General features: G+C 36.1%; 1 long non-coding RNA gene across 1 annotated transcript in view; it reads left to right on the forward strand.

The window, feature by feature from the left end:
• The window catches only part of LOC107726928 (uncharacterized), a 115119-nt gene extending 105218 nt beyond the window's left edge, over nt 1-9901 (forward strand). The window contains exon 4 of the long non-coding RNA XR_001638309.1: nt 9777-9901. This is a non-coding gene — a long non-coding RNA (uncharacterized LOC107726928). The remainder of the gene's footprint in view (nt 1-9776) is intronic.
• Nucleotides 9902-9913: the final 12 nt, after the last annotated feature.

The raw sequence follows: 9913 nt of genomic DNA on the forward strand, positions 1-9913 counted from the left end.
TAACCCAGAAAAAAGCAGAAAACTCCTGAAGAAATGTAATTGTACTTTTTATTTGTGAATAGCTATTGTTTTGTGGTCATAATGGGTTGTGCAATTGTGCCAGGACTGCCAGAAATCATAATGATGTGTTTGACTCTAACCCAGCCTTTGGCATAAAAACAAAACAAAAACACCTGTGCATCATTTTCAAGACAACCAAGAGAAAAACCAGCCTGAAATGGCAACAGCAGGGTTGTGTGCCATCAAGAATTAAACTGAGAATGTCTTACATGTTCCAATTCAGTTCTTGAATTTAAGTTGAGGTAGCAAATTTGAATTGAAGGACTGTTGTAAATGTAAATTTTGTGAATGTTCTTTTCCATAATACATAATAGTAATTTTTCAGTATGAATTACTCATGAACATCTTATCATTCTGAAACTTGATTTGAATAATCAATGTATTTCATTATATTTAACTTTAATTTTGTAGACGATGGTAGATCAACACTTTCCTAAAATGCACTCAAAATATTAGGTAGAATTTTGAAAAGAATGTGATAGTTTGTGGTGCTGTTTTGACAGTTTGTATTAGTTCATTTAATTAGTTGAGAAAAAAATAACATATTAGGGAATACATATGATTATTCAAACCTCATGAGTATCTTTGTTCATTATGTTAATTGTTTTGAAATTTCTCTGTTATGTGACTATGTTGAGTTTCTTTGAATTATATTCAGTAAATTCCTCTTCCTGACGGTTCAATTCAAATTCCAATTCAACATCCTGTCAGGTGTCGGCAATTCCATTCCAGTTTCAACTCTTGAATTGAAAGCGAGCCATTTCTTCCATTTGGAATTTTGTCTGACTTTTGAATGGCAGTTTTCTTGAACTAGAAGCACTGCATGTTGAGAATAGTGGAGCACTTTATGAGCAATTATTCTGAGGCCTGAGTGGATTGAGGGACTGGATTGACATTTTTGTGCACGGGGAGCTTCTAGAATGTAAATGAAGTCTTTGAACATCTCTTTCCCTTTACTTGAAGGATTTGGTCTGATGACATGCATTTTTACCTCCCGGTTTCTCATAAGAGTGGCTGAAAACACTCCTTAGTCTTCCCTTTTACATTCAGAATAGTACCAGCATGACAGTATACACACCTTTTGAATATTTTTTTCTATTATGAATAACTCTAAACCCAAGCCAGGTCTAAACTCAACAATTTCCCACTTTGTTCTGAAATGAAAATGAAAGCTCAAGCATAAAATTAAGTCAAACACATTTCTCTATTCACAATTCACTCATGCAAGAAATTGGCAGGCGCAAACAGAGCAAGGACAAATGGACAGCTGAAAAAAAAAACATCTATACTACCGTAAACAAAAGACTACTCAAAAAAGCACAGCTGTTTCTTCAATGTTATGTTTTATCCATATTTTAGAACAATATACTGATATGATATATGATATATGATATGATATGATATATGATATACGATACGATACGATTATATGATTGTAAGATTTCTGCTGTAATTATAACAAACCTGTTTGCTTTCAAACTTTTTTTTTTATTTACAGAAACTGGGAGTATCAATATATCAATATAGTAAATTAATTAACCACAGTTTGAAGAACTACATGCTCTTCAATAAAACAATAGTTAATATGTGAAAAATTATTTCAGTTGAATCATGTGTTTTAATTAAAATGGACAGACATTTTTTTTTTTAACATTTAGAGTGTGATGTTGCATGAAGAAAAAAAAAGAAGGAAAAAAATGAGAAAAAATATGAAGATTATAAATAAATATATTCTGATTTTGAAGTAAATTAAAACTTTTTTTCTTTCAAGTTTTAATCATAATTCATTTCAGTAATTACATGGAATAATAAATGCTTATTTCTTGGAGACAGAGTTAAAAAAAATAGTAGAGACGTTGGTGAAAAGGAGTGTGGCCTTCACGTTGCGCCTTCTTTAAACATGGTTTCCTTATGTCCCAACATGGTTAAATCCACATTGCCTTGGGAACTCTGGAAGTGTGAGCGTGAAGGAGGCTGAGAAGTAAAACCCGCTGGGTCGCAGGTGCTGGAAATGAACAGTGTCCAATGATCCTGAAAGACAAGGCAATTTGGCAGGCACCGTCGGAATAATGAGAATAGAATGGTAATGTTGCAGGGCTGAGCTGACTTGCTGGGGCATTTGCGAGCCAGGCCAGCGTGCGTGGCGGTCTCCACGTCGAGGTGTTTGCACATTAACCTGCATAAATAGGGGTTACAGAACCCGCAACGCTCCGCCTGTGTCTGTGTCTGACTGAGGGTAACACTCACCCTGTAAAGTCATAGTACGGCTCCTAGTACAGGCAACACAGAAATCTATTCATGTCAATCTAGCCAGTGCAAGCTGAAGATACCACAGGAAGCAATATGAGAAATACATGTCGAAGTAAGAGAGATTGAGAAAGACAGAGAGAGAGAGAAAGAGGACTCTCCAGAAAGGGATAAAGAGGATGAGGCGTAGCTGTCTCTTAGGGGAACTGCTCCGCATGTTCTCTCAGACGTGACAAAGCAATATAGATTAGACGAACTTGAAATAAAGGAAGAACTCTACTAACCTGCTGCCAGATACATTACAGCCAGCTGAAAACACCTTGTCAAACAAGGGAAGAGGTAGACTTAAGACCAGGAAACTGCTTTGAAATGGTACCTTGTCAAGTTACAAGTTAATCATGATTTAAAGAAGTTAAACTACTTGCACTTTAGACACTCTACTATAAGTAACTTTAGTAATTAGAGTATTAGTAGACAGTCTGCTTAATATCTGCTAACACTTTAATTTGATGGTCCCCTAATAGACATTGTACTATTACTTCTATTAATGCTAATACTAATAAGAGTTAGTTGACATGTACTTGCAAAGTTACATGTAGTTACTTATAGAATGTCTAAAGTGGACTATATCGAAATAAAGTGTTACCTTTCAGTGAACAGTTCTTAAAAAAACTGTGTTTTTTCTTAATATAAAGAACATTCTAATAATGTAAAGAACCCTTTTTTCACTATAAAGAACCTTTTGTGGAATGGAAATGTTCCATAGATGTTAAATGTTCTTCATGGAAACATCAATGCCAATAAAGAACCTTTATTTTTAAGAGTGTACAGTTAAATAATACAATTAATCTATAAAAAACAATGTCTGTGACATTGCAACTGCATAAAATGTGACACGTTTTATTTAACTAACTTGACCTATACTGACTTTCAGCAAGTAAAGTCACTTATAATGTGCAGACTACTTAAGCATGTGTCAACAGACAACAGCCGAAAAAAAAGTTACCCACTTGTACACAGTTAATTTAAGCAGAAAGTGGAACCGAGAGAAATTTGATGAGTGATAGAGAAGTGAATGTTGATCTGAGAACTTTGTCTGCCAGGATCTGCCACTCAATACACTTAAATGAATAATAAAACACAGAGTCATGCTTTGATGCAGAGACACTTGTGTTTAGGTTGTGAAACCTTGTTCTCATTTTAATGTGAACTAGAAAACCGACTTGGATGTTTTGAAAAGATGAGAAAAGGGAAAGAAAAAAAGAAAAGGGTTTCACTGAAGCCTTGTGCCTATTATTTTGCTCAGAAAGTCAGCAGTCTTCACTCTCGACTAAAACTGTGTCAGGCAGACATTGTCGCTGTTTCAAAGTTATCTTATCCAGGTTCATCTATTATGGCTTTTTCACTTTTAAGGCCAGTTAGAGACTGTTTACATCACGTTGGCACTGTAGTTCTTAAAGCGACAGTGCACAGTAATGTTCCTTGCTATCTTTCCATTATCACCAAGGTTTTTCCAAATGCAATGCGAAGCCAACAAACATTCCCATCTGTTATCTTGACGAGAGGTTAATGCTTTTGTTGACCTCCTGATGCCCTAACATCATGTGAGCTACATGTCTTTATCACAACTCTGCTGTGCACGCTCTGTTTTTTAAAGTCCCCTGCTTTTCTCTCTAAACAAATCATGGCTTAAGAACACAACTAGCATTTACTGAACCATAGGAGAATTGTCCTGCAGAACACAGGAGAATTACCAGCACTCCTTGAAGACATGCGGGCATCCATCAGGTTACTGCTTGAAAATTAAAAATCGCTGATGTCATATCACCAGAACATCTGGAAGATCCATAATTATCTGATATCAGGAAATACATTTATTCATGTTTTCAGCTCTGACATTTCAATCAGTGGTGTGTTTGGGTTCTCTGAAGAATGGATGATGAATGGATGATGTGTCTTGAAGGTGAAAATGAGCTCATCACAAGGTTTCAATAGATTCAGGCATGCACACTGCTGGAAAATCCAGCTTAAGATGGTATTTGTGGAGGTTTGCTGGCCATTGGCTGGCTGACTAGCCAGCATGTATAAAAAAAAACCTGCCCAAACACCTGAAGCTGGTTAGACCAGCTAGTAGTAAGTTTGTTGCTTGGTCATTAGTTGGTAAATCATCTTATAGGCCTACTAGTGTTCCATAAACTATATGTTCCAAAACACTACCACTTTAAACTGGATTTTACATTGTTGAGTAAAATAAATGTACCTCACTATATAGTTTTGAGTGCACTAAAAAGAAAAACAATCTAAAACTTGTTGGTAAAATTCATATCTTTAATTGTTGTCTCAATTTCTTGAGTCAAAGGTAACTCTCAATGAAGAGGAAGAAAGAGATTTGAAACACTAAAATTATATTGTCATCATCTCAGTGGTGGTGCAGGTGGTTTTATTTTAAAGAACAAGAATATGTCATCTCACCGAATGAAGGTGAAGCTCTTTTCAGCAATGAGAAGATATTGATTTGCATCCTTAAAACCTTTCTTTAACTTTGTAAATTTTTTGTCTCTTCAAAAATTAGAATAATATCATTGTGATTAGCAACCACAACTCTCTGTATAACTTACCATAGTTCTAAAGGAGGTCAATGCTCATCATCAGCAACAACAGCTCCAGAGCCTTCACCACAAAGCAGACAATGCTGTTTAAATAACAAGGAACAGGGATTATACAGGATGTTACATCCAAGGGCGTGTCTACGTGGTGGCCAGGGGTGGCACCGGCCCCCCCTGAAATTTGGCTGGCCACCCCAAGTGCCCCCCCCCCTACCAGATGTCTTGCGATAGGCTTGTTTTTAATAAATTTCTAACTGCATCTGGCAGTGGTGGATCCTGGCATGTGTAGGCAGCTGCCTAGGGCCGCTTTCTTCTCTTCTTTATACTTAAATTTTAGGCAGTTTCTATAGTGTGATCTTAATAACAATGTCGAGAGCGTATAATGTTACGCGATCCATGTGCACGAGGACGAATCTCTCCACTCCCAAGCGGATTTCCTTCACTCACACAAAACTGGACGTGTGCTTTTAAATATTGTTCTTTTATGAATTGGCTCTTCCAGAAATAATCACTGAGGGTGCTTCTGAAATGAGTGAGGGTGCTCTAGTCTTAATGCACATTTTCACATATTTTGTCCCGTCTGTTGCTATGGTTATCACTATGTCAATCACTGCTACTTCTAGAGTGAATCCCGCATAAATATACTGACGAAATATACAAAGAGTGCTCATAACCACTAAAAATCTGTCACTCTTTGTTTAGTGAGTGTACACGATGTATTACACATCTCTTTCCACCATGTATTCTTCCATTACATAATAACAGCATAATTGTCATTCATTTGAAACAGAACATTTGCAGACCAATCTTTGAAAAACAATCTTTAATTTATTTGCTTGACTCATGATTAATCTCATTTTTTTTTTTTTGTTAACTTGTTAACACATACATTTCAATAATAGTTATTGGGATCCAAAGGTTGGTACTGTTAAAATTAATTTTAAGATCAAGAATTCTTATTTTCTTAGTTTCGTTACCAATGACTCCTTTCACAAATCTAATATTCAAAAGTTTAGGGTCGGTACGATTTTTTGATCTCTTATGCTCCCCAATTCTGCATTCAAAAATAACTGTTTTCTATTTTCATATATTTTAAAATGTAATTTCATTCCTGTGATGGCAAAGCTAATTTTTCAGCACCCATTACTCCAGTCTTCAGTGTCGCATACTGTAATCCAATATTTTTTTTTTAGTATTATCAGTGTTGAAAACAGTTGTGTTCCTTTCACTCCTTTCATTCACTGCACTGTCAGTTCTGATTGCGGTTCTACAATGTGGACAACCATTAAGTGACTGAAAGAAAAATCCCAGCAAGAAACATGTGCTGTTCAAAAGTAAATTAGGAAATTGGGGATTGCCCCATGGTCTTCCCTGTCATATTTAATAATTGAGCCTCTTCGTCATTCAGTGTGATGGCACTCATTCTCTTCAAAGGCTATGGGCTGCTTGGCATTGCCAAGATCTCAAATCAAAGAAAAGTTTCCCATCAGCCCATCATAACAGGAGAAATGCTCTCTTCAGTGGTCTGTAGTCTCTCTATAGTTCTGTAGTCTCTTAATCTTCTCCATTAGAGAAAACGCTAGACATTAGGAAAGACATTTCTCAAAATTTCACACTTAAGGGGAAAGAACATGTTTGACTGCAAAAGGAATAGCTCATCCAAAAATGAATATGTGCGAAAAGAATTTACTCACCCTCACACCATACAAGATGTAGATGAATTTATTTGTTCATCGGAACAGATTTAGCATTACTAACTCGTTTAGCAGAAATTTAGCATTACATGACTTGTTGCTCACCAATGGATCTTCTGCAATGAATGGGTGCCATCAGAGTTCAAACAGCTGATAAAAAAAATGCAATAATCCACAAGTAATCCACACGACTCCAGTCTCCAGTCTTAATTATGAATTTATTTCTTACAACCATACAGCTTTACGCTTCACATGAAGTTAATTGATCAACTGAAGTTGTGTGGATTACTTGTGGATTTTTGAGATGCTTTTATCATCTGTTTGGACTCTCATTCTGACGGCATCCATTCACTGCAGAGGATCCGTTGGTGAGTGAAGTCATGTAATGCTAAGTTTCTCTAAGTCTGGTCCGATGAAGATAAAAACTCATCTACATCTTGGATGGCCAAAGGGTGAGTTTCATTTCATATTTTAAATTTTTGGGTGAACTACTCCTTTAAAAGCTTTGTGATTTCAAAACTGGCATTGTTTTGGCTAATATTTGTGAAGTAGACTCTACTAGTAGACTTACTATGCCGATTTAGAATTTTTTTTGTTTCATCAGACTATATTTCTGTAGAAGGTGTGAGGGTGAAATTGGTTGTATAATGTCAGACCCCTTCTGTGTGAAGTTTGCCACTCATAAAGTAAGAGGCAGGATGGAGGAGGAATTAACGAGCCACCTGCTCCAGGGTCCAGTGCCACAAATAAAATGAGAGCAACCCGCTTAGACACACCCCCAGGCTCCGACAGATAAAAATAAGATGCCACAATGTGACAGGAATATATGACTACACACAACCCTTCAGTTAACTAGCCATTCTTTTGTGACGTATATTCAGTAGATTTTAGTAATTAATCTGAAAGTACAATTATAGCTAGTTTATAGTAAGGTCATTAGGATTAAAGTGATTTGGATGGATGGATACTTTGTTCTCTACATATGAGTTCTTCTCCTATAAGAAATGATAGAGCACTATACATTTACTTTAAAGTCTCTTACTTTTATCCAAGTGATTGAACAGCAACAAAAAAAAAATGATTTTCTTCGGTAGGGAAGTCTATGTCTGCCAGTCCATTAAAAATAGAAAATGTCAGAGGAGATTATCACTCTGACCATAGCCCCAAAGCCCAGGTGTCAGTCTGACTCAGTAATTCATTTTACAGTTTGCTCTTGTCCTGAGTTCTGTTGCTGATAAGGGATTAAGGAAGATTTAAAGAAAATTCCATAGCTGGGTCTCTACTGAATCAATGAACTGTATATCAACAAAATTCCCAGTCGAATTACTCAAATGTTTCTCATGCTGTAGGGAAAGCTTCTGGGTTTAATGTCTACAATTATCAGAAAATAATTTTAGCACAAAATGGCTTTACTAGGTTCAGGGCTCAATAGTAAAAAGGGCCTGATGAAACGGGGCCAGTGTGAGATGGTTTGTAAGAGCTGCACTTCCCATAAACATTTGGATTTCTCAAGATTGTTCTTGTGAATTATGCCGATTTATATGTCACCAAGCTAACATTGCAAGAATTACTTGTCCTGGAAGCATTAGCTAAAAATTATAATATTTTCTTTGAGGGACAAAGGAGGTTGTGCCTCCTATTAAAAAAAAAAAAATCACAGGCAAAATTGTATGAAACAGTGTGTAACGGTTTTATTTTAGCATTATTTATATACTATTATCATATTTATTACTAGCTTTTATTTTTATATTTCCAGTTTTCGAGTTTTAGTTATAGAAATGTTGTGCTTTTGTAATTTTTTTATTATAATTTCAGTTTGTCATTTTAGTACTTCAACTTAAACCTAAACTTTTATTTCAGTTAGTTGCCAAGGAAACATTTTGTAATTTTTGTTTATGTTTTGAATCTAATATTTATATTTTATTTTGAGCTTAATTTCAATTAACGAAAACAAATGTTAACAAATGTTAAAATTGTACGATTACTTAACAGTTGCAACACTAAAAGAATCACTGTTCTACAATGATACCATCGTTTTGACAGCGGCTCTTTGGCCTCCCTATACTTCTGGAAGGCCAGGGGCAAGTTCAAGCTCAAACCGGTGCGCAACGTTTTGCTACGGTTTCCGGTTTGAACGACATGTTTCCTGGAAACGGTGTGAGATGGTGTGCAACGGGGTTTGAGATACGTTTTCTCTTGTTTGGTGGGTGTGTCAAAAATGTCAGCCCAATCAGCAGCAACATGTATATAAACCACGCGGTATTAAAGAGACAGCTCGCACAATGTAATTAACATCCAAATAAATTCACAAGAGCAAGTATATTGTTTTCACATGTTTATTTACATTAAAGGAAAAATAACTGAAATAATAAGAGCACAAGTATAGATCTGGAACTTCTTTAAGTCTGTCTAAATATCATTTAGTAATTGCAATGTCTTCTGGTGCATATCCTTTCCTTAGGAAGGTGTGTTAGACACTGATTAATGTAACATAAAAATACTATACATATTTATATATTTTGCTATTGTATTGTGGAGTGACACTTTCGTAAACTTTTCTATACTCCTCTGATTATATAATGGTAAATATTACAATAACATAGCACAACAACAGTGATCAGCAATAATGATAAGCCTAATGCTCACAATAAAAATAATAAGGTCATATAGATCATAACACCGTCTCGGAGGTAAGAAGTGGATTTTCCTTCACCTGAAATGTTTGTCTTCATCCTGAAATGTGAGGCAAATGTTGGATCACAATATTAGGAAACCACAGTTTCCACAAACCCCTTCATCGATTGGGATGTTCTCCTTTATTCTGGACGGCAAAAATTCTTCAAAAAGAACACAAAGAATGGCCTTCTCAACTGCCATAGTTGCAACTCTTTCGTCCTCAGAACAGGGTGTTCAACGCACCACCGTTTCCGTTTTTAAAAAAAAACGTTTTGCACCGTTTTGTCGGGGCTGAACGCAGCCCAGGAGTAATGATGCTAAAAATTCAGCTTTGCATCACAGGAATAAATAACATAATTGGGATGTTATCTTTTATTCTGGAAGGCAAGGGCGGTGACTGTAACATAGAGCGTATTTTGCAGTATTAAACACGTATTTATACCGATTTCATCAGGTTCTCGAGTACTAAAAAGTGGTCTCTTCTTGTTCACAGTGCCGATCAGAGGTCTATTTGTGAAGTTGATGATCTCACCCTGCCCGAGTTGTGATGTGGGGGTGCACCATGGCAATACAAGGTTCAATGGTGAGCCTGGCTTTACTGTTCTTTGGGATTCAAGCTGTTCCGTGATT

The sequence above is a fragment of the Sinocyclocheilus rhinocerous genome, unplaced genomic scaffold, assembly GCF_001515625.1.
Source record: "Sinocyclocheilus rhinocerous isolate Xijiao unplaced genomic scaffold, SAMN03320098_v1.1 scaffold606, whole genome shotgun sequence".
In the NCBI taxonomy this organism is placed as follows: Eukaryota; Metazoa; Chordata; class Actinopteri; order Cypriniformes; family Cyprinidae; genus Sinocyclocheilus; species Sinocyclocheilus rhinocerous.